The sequence below is a fragment of the Salmo trutta genome, chromosome 19 (assembly GCF_901001165.1).
Source record: "Salmo trutta chromosome 19, fSalTru1.1, whole genome shotgun sequence".
NCBI lineage: Eukaryota > Metazoa > Chordata > Actinopteri > Salmoniformes > Salmonidae > Salmo > Salmo trutta.
This window is the reverse complement of record NC_042975.1, coordinates 47601235-47620869: the sequence shown is the minus strand read 5'-3', so window position 1 is coordinate 47620869 and position 19635 is coordinate 47601235. Positions and strand designations below refer to the sequence as shown.

Below are 19635 nucleotides of genomic sequence, written 5' to 3'. Positions count from 1 at the left end.
AAGTGTGTACCTTTGTGTTAGAGGATTTGAGTGATATCTGCAGGCATGATTGGTCTTGCCTGCATATAGGTGTGTGTGAACACAAGAGTGTGTGTAAATTTCACAAAGGACCTGTCGGGGCTGCTGGGGGTGAGACTCGTTTCAGCTGATGCTGTGTTTTTTGGCTTTGACGCATATATTAAGTGGGTCAGCCAAGAGAAGAGGTGTGGAGTGCCCCCCAACCCCCGCCCCCCTGCACTGCCTTAAAATAGAACTCAATTGGCACTCTGTGGAAATATTGTGGGGGGGTGCATAGGTTCCTGTATTTAATTATTGCAACAGTAAATAAGACCCATAATGCCTCCAGTGTAAAACTCTCTGGTAATGTAGGAGTAGCATAGCAGCCAAGTCTAACAGAGGCAGAGAGAATTGTTGAGCTGTGAAAATCACCAGCCCTCTCTCTGCGTAGTGAGACGAAATTGTGTTTTGGGTTTATCCTCTGATTAAAATTCAGCTTCCCCAGCCCCTGTCTCCAGTCTCACTTTCATTTCAGTTTTCCTTCCGTTAGCAGTTTAATACATTCTGTGGCAGCCTGGTACATTCTGTAATTATCCACTGAAGCTATAAAATTGTACTACGACGTAGGCTAACAAATCTGGACATAGAACTACAAGGTCAGTGTTATTGATCATACTGTTAGACCATTGTAATACAATATTGCAGTAATTATGCTCCCTTGAAGTGAGAGGTACCACAGCTTTCATGTTTACAGAAGCAGAATCCTGTGCCTAACTACGATGCTAGCATACGCTTTTCTCGCAGGGTATTACTTCGCCACAGGGTTTCAAACGAGTTTTAAAATTAGCGTGTTATGTCTCTCTCCTGTTCCTGGCCATTTAGCGCCTTGCTTTGTCTAATCTTACCTTTACTGACGGCTACAATTATGGCTGTGACAGTAGATGCCATGTTGGAGGTCAGGTTCAGCCTCTGTTTCAGACACTGAGGACAGACAGACTGAGGCCTGGTTGAGCCTTCCAGCTCCTCATTAAGATGGGGAGAGAAGAGGATGAGGCTAACATGTAGAAGATGGTCCTGGTTCTAAACACCACCAGTCTCATACTCAAAAGCCCTAACCCAAGTCCCTCGCTGCCTTCGCATCACAGAAACAATTCACCAAAGAGGACTACAACTTATTGTAACTGAAATCACCTTGCCCTTTTCCCATGACCACAGTGTGTTTGGAACGGCGAAAGATGAAAAATGGCTGGTTGCACAGGGTCACTTTGGGCTGCGTGATTTCTAAGCACAACGTGTGATAGGATTCTTCTTCTAAATAATCGTACGAGGTCAATCTGTTTACAATTTACCTGGCTGGCCCTGGAAATGAGACCTGTAAGAGGGCTATGACATTATAAGATGACATGGCTAAGCTTACAAAGCCCAGAGAAACATCTGGCCAACAAATAACTAGGGTTGAGGAAAGTTTACCAGCCTGGTATCTAGCTTCACAAGGCAAAGTGAAGAGGGTTAATAAATATTCTATTGTATCACAGGATCTGGGCAAAGGATAGTTGATGCTCCCAGAAATGCATTTTGTTTTACTTATTGCTGTGGTAGCAAACAAGTTGTTATCAGCAATATTTTGGGGGACACATTTTCTTACAGGGATTTTGGAATGACTGAAGTTATTGCTGAACGTCAGCCTGGAAACGTGTGTTTCCTCTTGCTGCTGCTGCCATTGCAGCTGGGCACTAAACCTGGTGGCAAGTACATTAACAATGTTTCATTAACATCCCCTGCCATCGGGCCACCGCATGACCACCATCGACCAGGCGAGGAGAGGCAGCACAGCTAGCTAACAACTCAGTGACCACTCTCACCTCCCAATAATACTGTATGGTGAATGTGTTCGCAGACCTCTACACACACACACACTCTCTCTCTCTCTTTTCTCTCTCTCCGTCGCTCTGGGGTTGTCTTCTCTTCGTCAGATTCTGACATACAGCGGTCTCGGCGAATCTTCAGTCAGCTTAGGATAGATCTGTCATAATGGTAAAACTGATTATTAACAGGCCTGTTAATGAGCTCTCGCTTGGCCATAGAGTTTTTCAGATATAAAGCTGGAGTTGACAGCATGCTGTGGTTACTACTGTACAGACTGTAATGACTAATGCTGCTGAATCTCCTGTAATGAAGTTGCTATTTCCCACTCTCATTATGAATCCATTGGATCCATTTTAGGTGGGCTGTGTAGGTAGTGTATATGTATCTGTCCATATGTACATTTGGCAGATATCTACAGTATAGCGGTCACCTGAACTGTTGATTGGCACCATCTGGAAGGGTTTAGAGTGTGCATAACGCACAGATGGAAAATATACAGGAGAAACAGTTACAGGATTCATGTTATAGTAAAGTGTTTGACGGCGTACTGTAAATTATTTTTTTTAATTGTGGGTAGGCAGACATGTTGTATGGATGGGAACATTGTGTTTGAATACAGGATAGCTATACCCCACTGTGCATTTTTTGAGCTGCACTTTTCAGAACGTCTGGTTCATTTAATGAGAGCTCTATTTGCCCACATGAAAGCATATGCTGTGCTTTGAAGCCTTTTATATATTGCAATGTTTATTTTTTTAATATTTTTTTAATTTTACCTTTATTTATAAACAGGTAGGCAAGTTGAGAACAAGTTCTCATTTACAATTGCGACCTGGCCAAGATAAAGCAAGCAGTTTGACACATACAACAACACAGAGTTACACATGGAGTAAAACAAACATACAGTCAATAATATAGTAGAAAAATAAGTCTATATACAATGTGAGCAAATGAGGTGAGATAAGGGAGGTAAAGGCAAAAAATGCCATGGTGGCGAAGTAAATACAATATAGCAAGTAAAACACTGGAATGGTAGATTTGTAGTGGAAAAAAGTGCAAAGTAGAAATAGAAATAATGGGGTGCAAAGGAGCAAAATCAATAAATACAGTAGGGGAAGAGGTAGTAGTTTGGGCTAAATTATAGATGGGCTATGTACAGGTACAGTAATCTGTGAGCTGCTCTGACAGCTGGTGCTTAAAGCTAGTGAGGGAGATAAGTGTTTCCAGTTTTAGAGATGTTTGTAGTTCGTTCCAGTCATTGGCAGCAGAGAACTGGAAGGAGAGGCGGCCGAAGGAGGAATTAGCTTTGGGGGTGACCAGAGAGATATACCTGCTGGAGCGCATGTATATCTATAACTTTTGCTGCTATGGTGACCAGCGAGCTGAGATAAGGGGGAACTTTACCTAGCAGGGTCTTGTATATGACCTGGAGCCAGTGGGTTTGGCGACGAGTATGAAGCGAGGGCCAGCCAACGAGAGCGTACAGGTCGCAGTGGTGGGTAGTATATGGGGCTTTGGTGACAAAACAGATGGCACTGTGAAAGACTGCATCCAATTTATTGAGTAGGGTATTGGAGGCTATTTTGTAAATGACATCGCCGAAGTCGAGGATCGGTAGGATGGTCAGTTTTACGAGGGTATGTTTGGAAGCCTGAGTGAAAGATGCTTTGTTGCGAAATAGGAAGCCAATTCTAGATTTAACTTTGGATTGGAGATGTTTGTTGTGAGTCTGGAATGAGAGTTTACAGTCTAACCAGACACCTAGGTATTTGTAGTTGTCCACATATTCTAAGTCAGAACCGTCCAGAGTAGTGATGCTGGACGAGCGGGCAGGTGCAGGCAGCGATCGGTTGAAGAGCATGGATTTAGTATTACTTGTATTTAAGAGCAGTTGGAGGCCACGGAAGGAGAGTTGTATGGCATTGAAGCTTGTCTGGAGGGTAGTTAACACAGTGTCCAAAGAAGGGCCAGAAGTATATAGAATGGTGTAGTCTGCGTAGAGGTGGATCAGAGACTCACCAGCAGCAAGAGCGACATCATTGATGTATACAGAGAAAAGAGTCGGCCCAAGAATTGAACCCTGTGGCACCCCCATAGAGACTGCCGGAGGCCCGGACAACAGGCCCTCCGATTTGACACACTGAACTCTATCAGAGAAGTAGTTGGTGAACCAGGCGAGGCAATCATTTGAGAAACCAAGGCTATTGAGTCTGCCGATGAGGATGTGGTGATTGACAGAGTCGAAAGCCTTGGCCAGGTCAATGAATACGGCTGCACAGTATTGTTTCTTATCGATGGCGGTTAAGATATCGTTTAGGACCTTGAGCGTGGCTGAGGTGCACCCATGACCAGCTCTGAAACCAGATTGCATAGCGGAGAAGGTGCGGTGGGATTCAAAATGGTCGGTAATCTGTTTGTTGACTTGGCTTTCGAAGACTTAGAAAGACAGGGTAGGATAGATATAGGTCTGTAGCAGTTTGGGTCAAGAGTGTCCCCCCCTTTGAAGAGGGGGATGATCGCAGCTGCTTTCCAATCTTTGGGAATCTCAGACGACACGAAAGAGAGGTTGAACAGGCTAGTAATAGGGGTTGCAACAATTTCGGCAGATCATTTTAGAAAGAAAGGGTCCAGATTGTCTAGCCCGGCTGATTTGTAGGGGTCCAGAGCTCTTTCAGAACATCAGCTGACTGGATTTGCAGCTCTTTCAGAACATCAGCTGACTGGATTTGGGAGAAGGAGAAATGGGGAAGGCTTGGGCGAGTTGCTGTGGGGGGTGCAGTGCTGTTGACCGGGGTAGGGGTAGCCAGGTGGAAAGCATGGCCAGCCGTAGAAAAATGCTTATTGAAATTCTCAATTATAGTGGATTTATCGGTGGTGACAGTATGGGAAATATTTTAGAGAATGTTTTCCAGAGAGTAGTGACGTTGGTATCAGATCATCCATAAGACATAATATAGCTGGCGTTAGCTTGGCATATGATTTAGTTCTTGTTACAACAGTTGATTGGACAACGAGATACTAACAACAGTTAATTTGACTCCAGAAATGACTGCATACAGTAGCAGAGGGTTAGAGAACAGTTCCTGAGCAGATGTTTCTCAAATATCAGATCCCTGAACAGTGATGTTTATATTATCAGAATGAACAAGACATCTTACACCAGAAAAAATTAAGGCAAATTACAGGAGCTTCTCACACGGTACACTTTTACTGCCTATCTACCGTATCTTTTACCTAGATGATATCACAAGATCCAAGCTTACTATTTCACTTACATTGCAATTTGTAGGCCTACACTATCTCAGACACAGAGCTTGTGAACAAAATGAATTACTTAGCTATCGGAAAACCCTTATTCTCAAAATGAACACGGCGATCAGTACAGCACCTTTGAAGATGTACGGTGCATTAGGAAAGTATTCAGACCCCTTCCCTTTTTCCACATTTTGTTAGGTTACAGCCTTATTCTAAAATGGATTCAATTAAAAACAATTCTCAATCTACACACAATACCCGATAATGACAAAGCGAAAGCAGGTTTTTAGAAACAATTTCACATTTATTAAAATAAAAAATAGAAAAATACCTTATTTACATAAATATTCAGACCATTTCCTATGAGACTTGAAATTGAGCTCAGGTGCATCCTGTTTCCATTGATCATTCTTGAGATGTTTCTACAACTTGGAGTCCACCTGTGATAAATTCAATTAATTGGACATGATTTGGAAAGGCAGACACCTGTCTATATAAAGGTCCCACAGTTGACAGGTCATGTCAGAGCAAAAACCAAGCCATGAGGTCAAAGTAATTGTCTGTCAAGCTCTGAGACAGGATTGTGTTGAGGCCCAGATCTGGGGAAGGGTACCAAAACTTGTCTGCAGCATAAGGTCCCCAAGAACACAGTGGCCTCCATCATTGTTAAATAGAAGAAGTTTGGAACCACCAAGACTCTTCCTAGAGCTGTCCGCCCGGCCAATCTGAGCAATTGTGGGAAAAGTGCCTTGGTCAGGAAGGTGACCAAGAACCCGATAGTCACTCTGTCAGAGCTCCAGAGTTCCTCTGTGGAGATTGGAGAATCTTCCAGAAGGACAACCATCTCTGCAGCACCCCACCAATTAGGCTTTTATGGTAGAGTGGCCAGACAATAGCCACTCCTCAGTAAAAAGCACATGACAGCCTGCTTGGAGTTTGCCAAAAGGCACCTAAAGGAATGTCAGACCATGAGAAACAAGACTCTCTCGTCTGATGAAACTAAGATTGAACTCTTTGGCCTGAATGCCAAGCGTCATGTCTGGAGGAAAACTGGCACCATCCCTACGGTGAAGCATGGTGGTGGCAGCATCATGCTGTGGGGATGATTTACAGTGGCAGAAACTAGGAGACTAGTCAGGATTGAAGGAAAGATAAATGGAGAAAATTATAGATAGATCCTTGATGAAAACCTACTCCAGAGCGCTCAGGACCTCAGACTGGGGTGAAGGTTCACCTTCCAACAGGACAATGACCCTAAGCACACAGCCAAGACAACACAGGAGTGGATTCGGGACAAGTTTCTGAATGTCCTTTAGTGGCCCATCCAGAGCCCAGACTTTAACCAGATCGAACATCTCTGGAGAGACCTGAAAATAGCTGTGCAGCGACACTCCCCATCCAACCTGACAGAGCTTGACAGGATCTGCAGAGAAGAATGGGAGAAACACCCCAAATACAAGTGTGCCAAGCTTGTAGCGTCATACCCAAGAAGACTCGATGTACTGAGTAAAGGGTCTGAATACTTATGTAAATGTGATATTTCTGTCGTTATTTAATACATTTGAAAAAAATTCTAAAAAGCAGTTGTTTCTTTGTCATTATGGGGTATTGAGTGTAGATTGATGAAGCAAACTGGCTCAAATTAAGATCCCACATCTGTAGCAAAAAAAAACGCGTGACTTGAGCGTGAGACGCTTTTTAAGGCACAAACATGTTCGCTATTGTGAGAAACCATCATCATTAGGTGGCAGGTAGCCTAACGGTAAGGAGCGTTGGGACGGTAACTGAAAAGTCGCTAGCTAGAAATCTCAGAGCCGGCAAGATGAAAAAAAATCTGCCGTTATGCCAATGAGCAAGGCAGTTAACCCCCAACAACAACAGCTCCCCGGGTGCCGATGACGTGGGCGTCAATTAAGGCAGCCCGCCAAGCCTCTCTGATTTAGACGGGTTTGGTTAAATGAGGAAGAAACATTTCGGGTTAAATACATTCAGTTGTGCAACTGACTTGGTATCTCCTTTCCCTCCCCGTCCCTTTAATTAAATTAACTTTGATTAGATGCTCCAGGCTCTTTCATTAAAAAACAACGAGAAACATTAGGAATCTGAGCAAAAAAAATATGAAAAATAGGGCGCAGGATGCATTTAAAATCACAGTAATGAAGTTGCTTTATCACCTTACCTGGAACCTGCGAGCCTGTGAATCCTACAAATTAAATTATGCTTTGTGGCTTTCTCACAAGAGACACTGAGTGACATTAGTTTTTGCAAAAATTACAGACATACCATTGTCTGGATAATTGAGAACCTGCAGACAATCTAGTATTATTATTATTATTATTTATTTTTTTTACAGTATATCGAAACGGGTAGTGAATGCATTTCTACAGTGTGTGGAAAGGCCCACAGCCAGATATACTCATAATCTCTTTTAAAGCCCACGAGGGAAAAGTGATTGCATTGTGCATAATGGCCTAGACACTGTGATATAGATAACTTGGCCATTAAAAAAGGAGGACTGGAGTGAGCCAGTAAAACCCCCTCACTGTGAGGCCTGAATGTAATTACTGCCATCGACTAGCAGACTGCAAAGCCCAGACGTTAATTAAATGCTACTCCAGCAATGCATAAACAAGACCAGGAAGGAAACAGAGGAGATAAGACACAGCCTGTTCATCGATTCAGTGTGAAGCTGTAGAGAAGGGTTTTCAAAACGTTGGACAGCGTACTTATGTTAAATACATACATTCCCGTTACAACAGCTTATTGAAATGATACCTTAGTGAGGAAACATGGGGTGTATGGAGATGGCCCTCTGTCTCACTGCGATATTTCCCTGCAGCACTTTGCCGGTACACTGCTGATTGATGACTCCTCCTCCAAATCAAATTATATCAAAAAGGGTAAAAACAGGATTTTATTGAGCTGATCAACACCCCGAAAGGCTCTGGAAAAGCAGCCGATTATCTCTGGCCCCGTGCCGTCGCTGGGTTACGTCTGCGAAAGGTTCAGCGGGCTCACTTCATACACTATCTGTCTTAAAGACTACCGCCACTCTGTTGACATAACCTTTATTCACAATTTCAACACTTTTTGGAAACAAAAGATCCTCTACAAAAAAAATGGTGAGCTCCACCCAAAATATCTAGGATCCTTGACCCTCTCTTCACATTTCAAGGCCGCGTTAAGATATTGACTCAGAGACAGACCAAGCCCCGCTCAGGTAACACCTCCCATCCTTTCTAAGCGTAGATCTGTTGCTAGCGCAAAGCAACCAAAGCCCATGTAAGTCAGTTTATAACATTCCATCATTGGTTACTCTGAGAGTTCCTCATATTGACATTGGCTGCATCCTCAGGCCGTAACCTGAGAAAGGTAATTCCAATTTGTAGTCCTTCCACTATTACTACTAGGGATAGACAACATGGTGCAGTTGAAAATCAATTTCAGTGATTTTACTGAGTTACAGGAAATTCATTAGGCCCTAATCTATGGCCCTAATCTATGGATTTCACATGACTGGGCAGGGGCACAGCCATGGGTGAGCCTGGGAGGGCATAGGCTCACCCTCTTGAGAGCCAGCCCCCCCCCCCCCCCGACTGGGGAACCATGACAGCCAATCAGAATGAGTTTTCCCCACAAAAGGGCTTTATTACAGACAGAAACACTCCTCAGTTTCATCAGCTGTCTGGGTGGCTGGTCTCAGATGATCCCGCAGGTGAAGAAGCCGGATGTGGAGGTCCTGGGCTGGCTTGGTTACACATGGTCTGCGGTTGTGAGGCCGGGTGGACGTACTGCCAAATTCTCTAAAATGACGTTGGAAGCGGCTTATGGTAGAGAAATTAACATTCAATTCTCTGTCAACAGCTCTGGTGAACATTCCTGCAGTCAGCATGCCAATTGCATGCTCCCACACATCTGTGACATTGTGTTATGGGATAACACTGGACATTTAAGAGTGGCTTCAAGGTGCACGTGTGTAATGATCATGATGTTTAATCCGCTCCTTGATACGCCACACCTGTCAGGTGGATGGATTATCTTGATAAAAGAGAAATGCTCACTTACAGAAATCTTTTTTCTAGGTCAAAAACATTGTATATTTATGTTGTATTCCCCAGAGCAAATTTGAAAAAGAGACCTAGGTCTCCCCTGTTAAAATAAAGGTAAAACCAAATAAAAATACGAGCCACACTACTACTAAAAACGGCTTTGCGCATTGTATTTAAGTATTTTAATACATTTTCTCTCAAATCAAGAGATGCACAGGTCTATGTATATATTTCATCCAGCAGTTGTTTCCCAAGAGGTTTGAGGAGTCAAACGGGTAAAGTAGTGTCTGAAGGCTCTCTACCATGCCTCTCACCAAAGCCTCCAAACTGAAATCCTGAAATTGGTCCATAATTGGCACTTTACAGAACACCAACGAGGCCTTTTCATAGCTATTCCACACAACCCCAGATATTCTATCTATTTCGTCTGAGTCATTCAGTGAAAAGTAAAGCTTTATCTGCTCTTGAGAGAGACTCAGGAATGGTACAGATGGGCTTATGTGTAAAATGTGCATTTGGCCCATTTGGTCTAATAAAGCACACTATGACACAGGTTAATCACATAAAATATATTCAAAACATTAAGGACACCTGCTCTTTCCATGACATAGACTGACCAGGTGAATCCAGATGAAAGCTACGCTCCCTTATTGATGGCACTTCAATCAGCGTAGATGAAGGGGAGGAGACAGGTTAAAGAAGGATTTTTAAGCAGTTTCCCGTGTGTATCAAGAATGGTCCACCACCCAAAGGATATTTAGCCAACTCGACACAACTGTTGGTGGCATTGGAGTCAACATGGGCCAGCATCCCTGTGGAACCCAACTCAATATTATGTAGGGGGGTACAACTCAATATTAGGAAGGTGTCCTTAATATTTGGTCTACTCAGTGTAAGTGCAATGGTGTTGCAGAGGCTCTAGCATGGTAACCAGTTGTTCCATATGTGACCCATTTCTGGAAACTAGGCATTTGTCGCAAGTCATGACTTCACAGGAGAGCCATTTAAAAAAAAGAATTGGTGGTAGAAATGCCTTCTGGAACATGTGAACTTTCATATAGAAAGCATCTGTCTATTTGAGCGGGTCAGTCTGTGTTGGTAATCCTGTCAAACGCGGCTTATGGTGGAGTGGAGCTGCATAAGTGGAGCTACACTTTCTGGAGGATCGAGTTTTGAAATCAGTGGAATTAGAGTATAGCTAAAGAGATGGAAAAAACACCTGTCTCCGGATTACATTTTCAAACAAAGGGCAACCGTGGCATGGCATCCGTGACAGGGAGACACGTCCATCATGCATTATGATGTGTACGGGTAAGATAGTCTAGCTAGCTACATTTTCAGATATTACACATTTCTAATTTTGACGGAAAGTAGTTTCATTTCAAGCTAAAGTGTAGTGTTAGCTAGCTAGCTAGCTAACATTAGCTGGCTGGCTCCTCGCTAACGTTACATGTATGATGTTACTATTCGTATCCCAGAGCCGTTTGCTTTGCTAGTTAGAGCCTAATGTTAGCTAGCTAACGTTGAACCTGGTTGGTTAGCATATTCATGCAGGTTAGAAACGACATGATTGGCACTATGTTCATTGTTGTTTAACTAGCTAACGTTAGCTGGCTGGCTCGTTAGCTAACGTTACATGACATGTGTGATCTTACACGTTGTTTACCTAGCTAGTTACATGTCTTAAGCTAAATTGTACAACAGCCGTTGAATATGGCGGGTGTCAGTAAACGTCGGCAAAAAAGCATAATGAAATTGTTGCCAGCAGAGCTGGTTAGGCTGTTTTCATGCTATCCAGATGTAAACAAATCCTTGGCCAGAGCGTCAAGTGTGCGCTCCGAGAGCGCTCCGAGATGGGTGGGGCTAAAGCTTAAGAGGGTGTGAACGATGCTGAATGGGCTTAGACAAAGAGGAGCTCTTCACTTGATACCAAAACATTCAAAGCCCATTTTCTCAAAAGTGAGTTTACAAGTTGATCAACTTTCAAAGCCAAATTACTTTCCCATTGTTCCTCAGAAATGCAGTGTATGATATACCATTTTGTAGCTCTGAGTCTCTACTTTTATCCAATGTAAAAAACACAATTTCAAATTTTGCTACATAAGACCAAATCCAGGGGGTGAGTCGCATATCAGGACTTTTACTCAATATACCCTGTGGTGTACTGAATGCCCTCTATCCTCTGTTTAACAGAGTCAAATGTGTTGGAGAGTGGAGCTGGCTAAAATACAGAATCTATCACCCTCTTTTACTATCAAAGTGGGTCACTCAACCCTCCTGTAATACTTTTCTTCATCTCTGTCTGTCTCACTCCCTCACTGCTAATTTCGACCCGCATTCATTCATAGGACCGGTCTGAATCTGGAGCATGCGTCCATGTAGGACAGAGTGTAACAGTTTTGCTTCCGTCCCTATCCTTGCCCGTACCTGGGCTCGAACCAGGGACCTTCTGCACATATCAACAACGGCCTCCCACGAAGCATCGTTACCCATCGCGCCGCAAAAACCGCGGCCCTTGCAGAGCAAGGGGAAGAACTACTTCAAGGTCTCAGAGCGAGTGACGTCACCGATTGAAACACTATTAGCTAGCCATTTCACACCGGTTACAAGAGCATAGAAATATAATTATATAATTATATTTCAATGGGATAGACCACCTGGTGTTTTCAGCCGAGGAGGTGTGGGTGGATGATTGGACAGGCTACACCCCCAGACAATCACATAGATCGTAAATGGGGAACTGGCTGGGCTGCGACACAAGCTATTAAATCTGTTTCACCTGATAACCCATTCTCCCCACCCCCTCCTCAAAACTTTGCCCTGCAGTACTTCTTTCAGCAGCCATCGAGGGTTTGTGGTCTCCTTAAGCTTCCCTTAAAGGTCAGACGCTGCACTGCAACAGGAGGAACGCTAGTAAGCCACTCAGTTCCTCAGCCACTCCCTTTGTTAAAGCAACAGTAGGCAAGGTATCAAGCATGCAAGTGTCCATCAAGGTTAATATTTGACCATCTATTGTATCACCAGTAACAAGTTATTGGCAGAAATCATAGCCTAAGTGTCACAAATGTATTTATTTATTTTGTATTTCACCTTTATTTAACCAGGTAGGCCATTTGAGAACAAGTTCTCGTTTACAACTGCGACCTGGCCAAGATAAAGCAAAGCAGGGCGACAAACGCATAAACAAACGTACAGTCAATAAGACAAAAGAAAAATAGAAACATCTATGTACAGTGTGTGCAAATGTAGAAGAGTAGGGAGGTAGGCAAATGTTTAAGGGATGTTTCAAATGTTTAAGGGAGGTATTCGTTTTGGTTTCAACAGCCACAGAAGTCATTAAATCAGTGATGACTTAGTCACAGATGGACAATGACAATCCTTGTAATGAATAAGCATTACTGTGTCATTATATAACTACATATGTGAAGAACACACATGGCTGTTTTACATGCCAATTTAATAAAAGTAAAATATTAAAAAACACACACCGTATATCAGAATCGGATTAAAATAAGATGTCTTGCCCGCTAGTTTCTGTTTAAAAATAAAAAGTGGATTATTTTTCACCGCGCTGATGACATTTTGAGGAGTTTATAGGAAAATCGATTCTAATTTAAAGAGTGCCATTAATCTTGCCTCTTGGTCTGTCCATCATACTGGAACTACACATGAATGTCAGCCATTTTACATAAAGAGGTCAGGGGAAACTCAATGGTTTCTGACCATTCGCCCCAGACATGTGTAACCCTTTCCTTCAAATGACTAGTGGCCTCGCAAACACCAGCCGAAAATCTGGTGTTTCAATGTCAAACGACTTTGTTATATTTCCGTCTTCTGTGATGTATAAAAAGGGGAATATTGGGATGCAAAATCAAAACATAATACATTTCAACTCTATATCTGACATAGTACAGATGTCTTCTATTTTCTAAGTCCATAACCATGTGTGTGAGGTGTATACTTTAGTTTCAAAGTAGATTTGTTTAACACCACCAATAATCACTCTGTGTGCCCCTGATTTAGCCCACTGCAGTAAAAGGTTAATTAAGGGAATCAAAGAAAATAAATAGAAACAAGAGGGGGAAGTCATCTCTTTAGAATGTTAATATAAAATGACCAAAATGAATGAGTCAACAGTATTATCGATAGCTGTCTGTGGAATTGGAAGTAGACTTGAAGGGGCTAGTTTTCCTTGCAGCATTGAGACTGCACTGAATGGTGCTGGAGGACACGGCTGACGTTTTACGGGCTTCTAACCAACTGTGCAATTTTGGGTGCTTTTTCGCATAGTTTGTAACTTATTTTCAGGTTTGGGGAGTAACGGATTACATGTAATCATTCAGAAAGGATGTTTGCGGAAAAAAAGGTCTTCCCTGTGGCTCAGTTGGTAGAGCATGGTGTGTGCAACACCAGGGTTGTGGGTTCGATTCCCACGGGGGGCCAGTACAATTTTTTATTTTTTTAAATGCATGAAATGAAATGTATGCATTCACTACTGTAAGTCGCTCTGGATAAGAGCGTCTGCTAAATGACTAAAATGTAAATGTAAAAAAATATTTGACACTTCTCTGTTTTCTCAATGAAATTCACATCAGCATTGAAAAAAGGCGCAAGTTTGTTCGTTCCACCTGAGCGAGTCTGACCACTATGACGACACACCAAATGTGTTTGATGGATCGCGGGAAAAGCACAGGAATAGGCTTTCGTAGGCTACAGTCCAAGGTATGTCTTCCAAAGGTGTGACTGCTGTGCAGATCCAAAGATTATCCAACTTGAATAAACGCTTGGATGTAAGGATGACAGCAGTGGTGTAGTCTACGGCTTTACGGACATCACTTATTATTTATATCTACATAGCACATTGATGTGAATCACACTGCTGCTCTCTCATTTAGCTATTTGCGCCTTGCGGATTGTGGTTGTTGTGGATGGCTGTTCACAAATCTAAATGTGTATTTGAACACAATAATGGTTGAATGCAAGAAGTTTAAGCTGCCTATCAATCATTGTTTTTGAAACCAGTGGACAGCCAGTGAAAAATGCGCTCTTGCCACAGCTGCATAGTGTGGATCTCAGCCTATGGAATAAAAGTGGGGCTTTTATTGATCAATCTAATTAATGCTGATAAAAAAATTTAAATCCATAGGCCTAATGGACACATGCTCAAACTCGCACACTTTTGATAGACTTAAAGGGGCAATCTGTAGTTGCTATATACATGTTTTGACTTATAAATTATATATATATAAATCCATTGATTCTTGAAGAATATAACTTATAAATTCCTCATGAGCTTAGTTCAACTGCCATACCATGAGAACCCAAAATATAAGCTTGTTTTTCTGCAATGTTTGTAAACATTATGAATGTAAATAAACACTGTATAACATAACATGATTAAAACAATAATCATGGATGGTCAGTCCTTGCATCCAGAACTCTGTCTATTTCTCCAGGCCCGTCTCTCAGCTTTTTACCAAAACAGAGGCGAGGCGATGATTTTGTTATTGTTTCATCTGTGGATTTGCCCTTTAAACAGATTTCAAAGTGTCACCAACAAAAACGTAAACAATAACAATATAGGCTGGGCCTATAACAAATGCAGCACATGACATTCCTTTTTCACAAGTAAATAGCACTTTTATTACCAGGAAGTGAACTCTGAGCATGGGCTGACCAACTGGCAAGTGTCTTCACTGACATTTTCAACCTCTCCTTGTCTGAGTCTGTAATACCAACATGTTTCAAGCAACATGTTTCAAGCACGACTCCAACACCATCATTAAGTTTGCAGATGACACAACAGTGGTAGGTCTGATCACCGACAATGATGAGACAGCCTACAGGAAGGAGGTCAGAGACCTGACTGTGTGGTGCCAGGACAACAACCGGTCCCTCAACGTGATCAAGACAAAGGAGATGATCGTGGACTACAGGAAAAGGAGGGCCGAGCACACCTCCATTCTCATCGACGGGGATGTAGTGGAGCAGGTTGAGAGCTTCAAGTTCCTTGGTGTCCACTTTGTGACGACCCTCCCACTCTGTCTGCCGTATTCTCTCTCTTTGTTCTTGTTTCCTTATTAGGATGCCGGTGGGCAGAGTTGGAAGGGTCGTCAGCTAAATGGGAAGCACCTGGGCCCGGCTGTGTCCCAGGATAAATAGACCTCTTACACAGTCATTGGGGAGACTCTCTCCATGCAGACACCTTGTTGTTTTTGGTTGTGCTAGTTGTGGTATCTAATAAATATATATTTTCATACTCCTTGTCTCCACGTTGTCTCCCTTTTGTTGCGAACTCTGAGCCGGTTCGTAACAACTTCACCAATAAACTATCATGGTCCAAACACACCAAGACAGTTGTGAAGAGGGCACAACAATGCCTATTTGGCATGGGTTCTCAGATTCTCAAATGTTCAACGGCTGCACCAGAGAGCATCCTGACTGGTTGCATCACCGCCTGGTTTAGCAACTGCTCGGCCTCTGACCGCAAGGCACTACAGAGAGTAGTGTGAAAAACCCAGTACATCACTGGGGCCAAGCTTCCTGCCATTCAGGACCTCTATACTAGGCGGTGTCAGAAGAAGGCCCCCTCAAAAAATGCAAAAGACACTGGCCACCCAAGCCAGACTGTTCTCTCTGCTACCGCATGGCAAGCGGTACCGGTGTGCCAAGTCTAGGTCCTAAAGGCTTCTTAACAGCTTCTACCCCCAAGCCATAAGACTGCTGAACAGCTCATCAAATGGCCACCTGGACTATTTGCATTGAACCCCTCTTTTTTTTATTTTTTTTACACCTCTGCTACTTGCTATTTATTATCTCTGCATAGTCACTTTACCCATATGTACATATTACCTCAATTACCTTGACTAACCTGTACCCCCGCACATTGACTCGGTCCCGATACCCCCTGTATACAGCCTAATTATTGTTACTTCATATTTTTTTACTTTGGTTTATTTAGTAAATATTTTCTTAACTATTATTTTTCTTAAAACTGCATTGGTGGTTAAGGGCTTGTAAGTAAGCATTTCACAGTAAGGTGTATTCAGCGCTTGTGACAGATACAATTTGATTTGATTTGTGTCTGGCCATGTGCTGGTCTGAGAGAAAGTATTCTGGCATGCAGGCTGAGGCCTGGAGACCCTGACCACAGGATCAGTATGTCTGTCTGTCTGGGAGAGAGATTAAGCCTCTACAAGAGACTGTAGATGTGCTTCTCCTGTGTAACTCTATTGAAGTGGAATCATTGAAAACACAATTTTCTTGGGTTCTCTTTCAATTATTTGTTGGTTCTCTTTCAATCACTCATGTCTGTCGGAGACATATAGGTCGAGTGGCGAATGAGGTGAGCCCCTCCCCACAGCGTAAAGAGCAACTCGCCCGTCCTCTGATAATTCTCACCTCTCTTCTTCACGAAGAGTACTACTCTAAGCTCTCCTCAGCACGACTTGATCTGTTTTCTGTTCAACTGTTTGCAGGTGTGTCGTGAGGTTACGCCGCCAAGTTCACATTTTACAGCTCTCGTCTTCGGTGTTGGGTGACTTTACAGAAAGCAACGTTTTCGTTTCAGGTAAGAATTCGCTTTTCGGCATTTTCTTCCCTTTGTCTTCTTACGTTTTTGTTCATCGCAAGACCAACAAAGCTCTAGCTTCCTTTGGCTAACATTGTGCTAACTGCGGTCTAAGGCACTGCATCGCAGTGCTAGAGGTGCCACTACAGATCCGGGTTTGATCCCAGGCTGTGTCGCAGCCGGCCACGACCGGGAGACCCATGAGGCGGCGCACAATTGGCCCAGCGCCGTCTGGGTTAGGGGAGGGTTTGGCCAGCTGGGATGTCGTTGTCCCATCGTGCTCTAGCGACACCTTGTGGTGGCCGGCCACATGCACGCTGACTTCGGTCGCCAGCTGTACAGTGTTCCTACGACACATTGGTGCGGCTGACTTCCGGGTTAAGCAATCAGTGGGTCAAGAAGCAGTGCAGCTTGGCGGGGTCGTGTTTTGGAGGACGCATGTTTTTTGACCTGCGCCTCTCCTGAGCCTGTACGGGAGTTGCAGTGATGGGACAAGACTGTAACTCCCAACTGGATATCACGAAATTGGGGTGAAAAAGTATTAACTGAAAAAAAAAATACATTATGCTAATTAGCTAGGATACTAGGTCACGAGGCGTACGCTAGCTACACTCATTGTTAAAGGACTGGCTTCTCCGACTAGCACTGTGCTAACTAGCTAGGCAATTAGCCCACGTGGCTATTAGCTCACTTTGTCCTCGAATTAGCTGTTTTTTGTAGCCATGGAGCCTGCTAGCTCGGCCCAAGGGGTACCGAGCAAAGCCCGGCCCCTGTCGCAGCACCGGCACATCCGTGTCCGTGCGGGGAAACCAGTTCAGGCAAGGACATGAACCATCTGTGTGTCGTCTGCCTGGGTCTCGTACACGCGCAAGCAACATTCGACAACCCCCCAGTCATGCGTCCATCGGAGAATATGCAGAACATCTCAGTCTGCTTCATCTCCCACATTTCCTTTGAGCGTGAAAATTACCGCACAGACCCAGCCCTCATGGGCTGACATCTTGGATGGCTACCCCCAAGGACCTTCAAACACTTTTCCAGGGCTTGGCTAGGGCTGTGGCGGTCATGACATTCTGTCAGTCTGAGATTGTCAAGCGAATAACTGCCGGTCTCATGGTAATTGACCATTAATTAACATAAACACATTTAGCATCTTCCACGCATGGCCTACAAGCCACTGATGCAGACTTTTGGAACATCTACATTTTAAAAAGTCTAACAAATCCATTTAATGTAGCCTACACCATCCCAATAAATCCATTATTTATTTTAGACAAGTCTAAAGAAACATGATATGAAGAAAATGTAGTCTATTTCAGAAGAACAGAATAGCATACTCTGAGTTGTCCTTATGTTAGGCCCTGATGCCATATGGGTGTGGGCTACACTAGTTAATTTAGCAGGCAAGATTTGCTTATAAATTCCGTGGAATTATTTTATATTAAATAGTACGAAAAAAACAATTGAACATGAAATAGAATAAAATAAAATAGAAAGGATATTTTCTCCAAACGATTTCCGAGGGAGTGTGCGTACGTGGCTATTCTGTGTTGAGCGGTTAACAAAGAAACAGGTCCTCCTACATGCTTAATTTAGAATGATTTATGCAACTCTGATAAACGTTGGGCTATATGCTTTTGATTTTTAAAACATTCTGGCTGCATGATGTGACTCTGATGATGATTTGAAAACAGTTGCATGAAAGACATGAGCTCTGCATTGTTTCACGCGCAGGCTGCACACCCTTCATCAGTCTCTCATTCACAATTTGTCAAGCACTTAATAATATTCTCACCAGGCCTCGAATTTCCCGGCGGCATTCCCGTTGTGTGGCCATAACGCCCGCTAAAAAAGTCCATGCCTTTTGCAGCCAAAGTGGCCATTGTGCATTCTGAAAGTATTCAGACCCCTTGACTTTTTTCCACATTTTGTTATGTTAAAGCCTTATTCTAAAATGGATTTAATGAATTCTTCCCTCATCAATCAACACACAATACCCCATAACGACAAAGAGAAAACAGGTTTAGACATTTTTGCAAATGTATTAAAAATAAAAACAGAATTACCTTATTTACATAAGTATTCAGACTCTTTACTATGAGACTTGAAATTGAGCTCAGGTGCACCATGTTTCCATTGATCATCCTTGAGATGTTTCTACAACCTGATTGGAGTCCACCTGTGGTAAATTCAATTGATTGGACATGATTTGGAAAGGCACACACCTTTCAAAATAAGGTCCCACAGTTGACAGTGCATGTCAGATCAAAAACCAAGCCATGAGGTTGAAGGAATTTTCCATAGAGATCTGGGGATTGAAGGTCCCCAAGAACACATTGGCCTCCATCATTCTTAAATGGAAGAAGTTTGGAACTACCAAGACTTCCTAGAGATGGCTGCCCGGCCACACTGAGCAATCTGGGGAGAAAGGCCTTGGTCAGGGAGGTGACCAAGATACCGATGGTCACTCTGACAGAGCTCCAGATCCTCTGTGGAGATGGAAGAACCTTCCAGATGGACAACCATCTCTGCAGCAATCCACCAATTAGGCCTTTATGGTTAAATGGCCAGACGGAAGCTACTCCTAAGTAAAAGGCACATGATGGCAAACTCCAAGCAGAATAAAAGCCACCTAAAGGACTCTCAGACCATGAGAAACAAGATTTTCTGGTCTGATGACACCAAGAGTGAACTCTTTAGCCTGAATGCCAAGCGTCAAGTCTGGCATCATGCTGTGGGCATGTTTTTCAGTGGCAGGGACTGATAAACTAGACAGGATCAAGGGAAAGATGAACGTAGCAAAGTAAAGAGACATCCTTGATGAAAACCTATTCCAGAGTACACAGGACCTCAGACTGGGGCGAAGGTTCACCTTCCAACAGGACAACGACCCTAAGC

General features: G+C 43.2%; 1 protein-coding gene across 13 annotated transcripts in view; it reads right to left on the bottom strand.

Moving 5' to 3' along the window:
* LOC115154828 (neurexin-2) overlaps positions 1–19635 on the bottom strand; it is a 321345-nt gene that overhangs the window by 54528 nt on the left and 247182 nt on the right. The window lies entirely within an intron of this gene.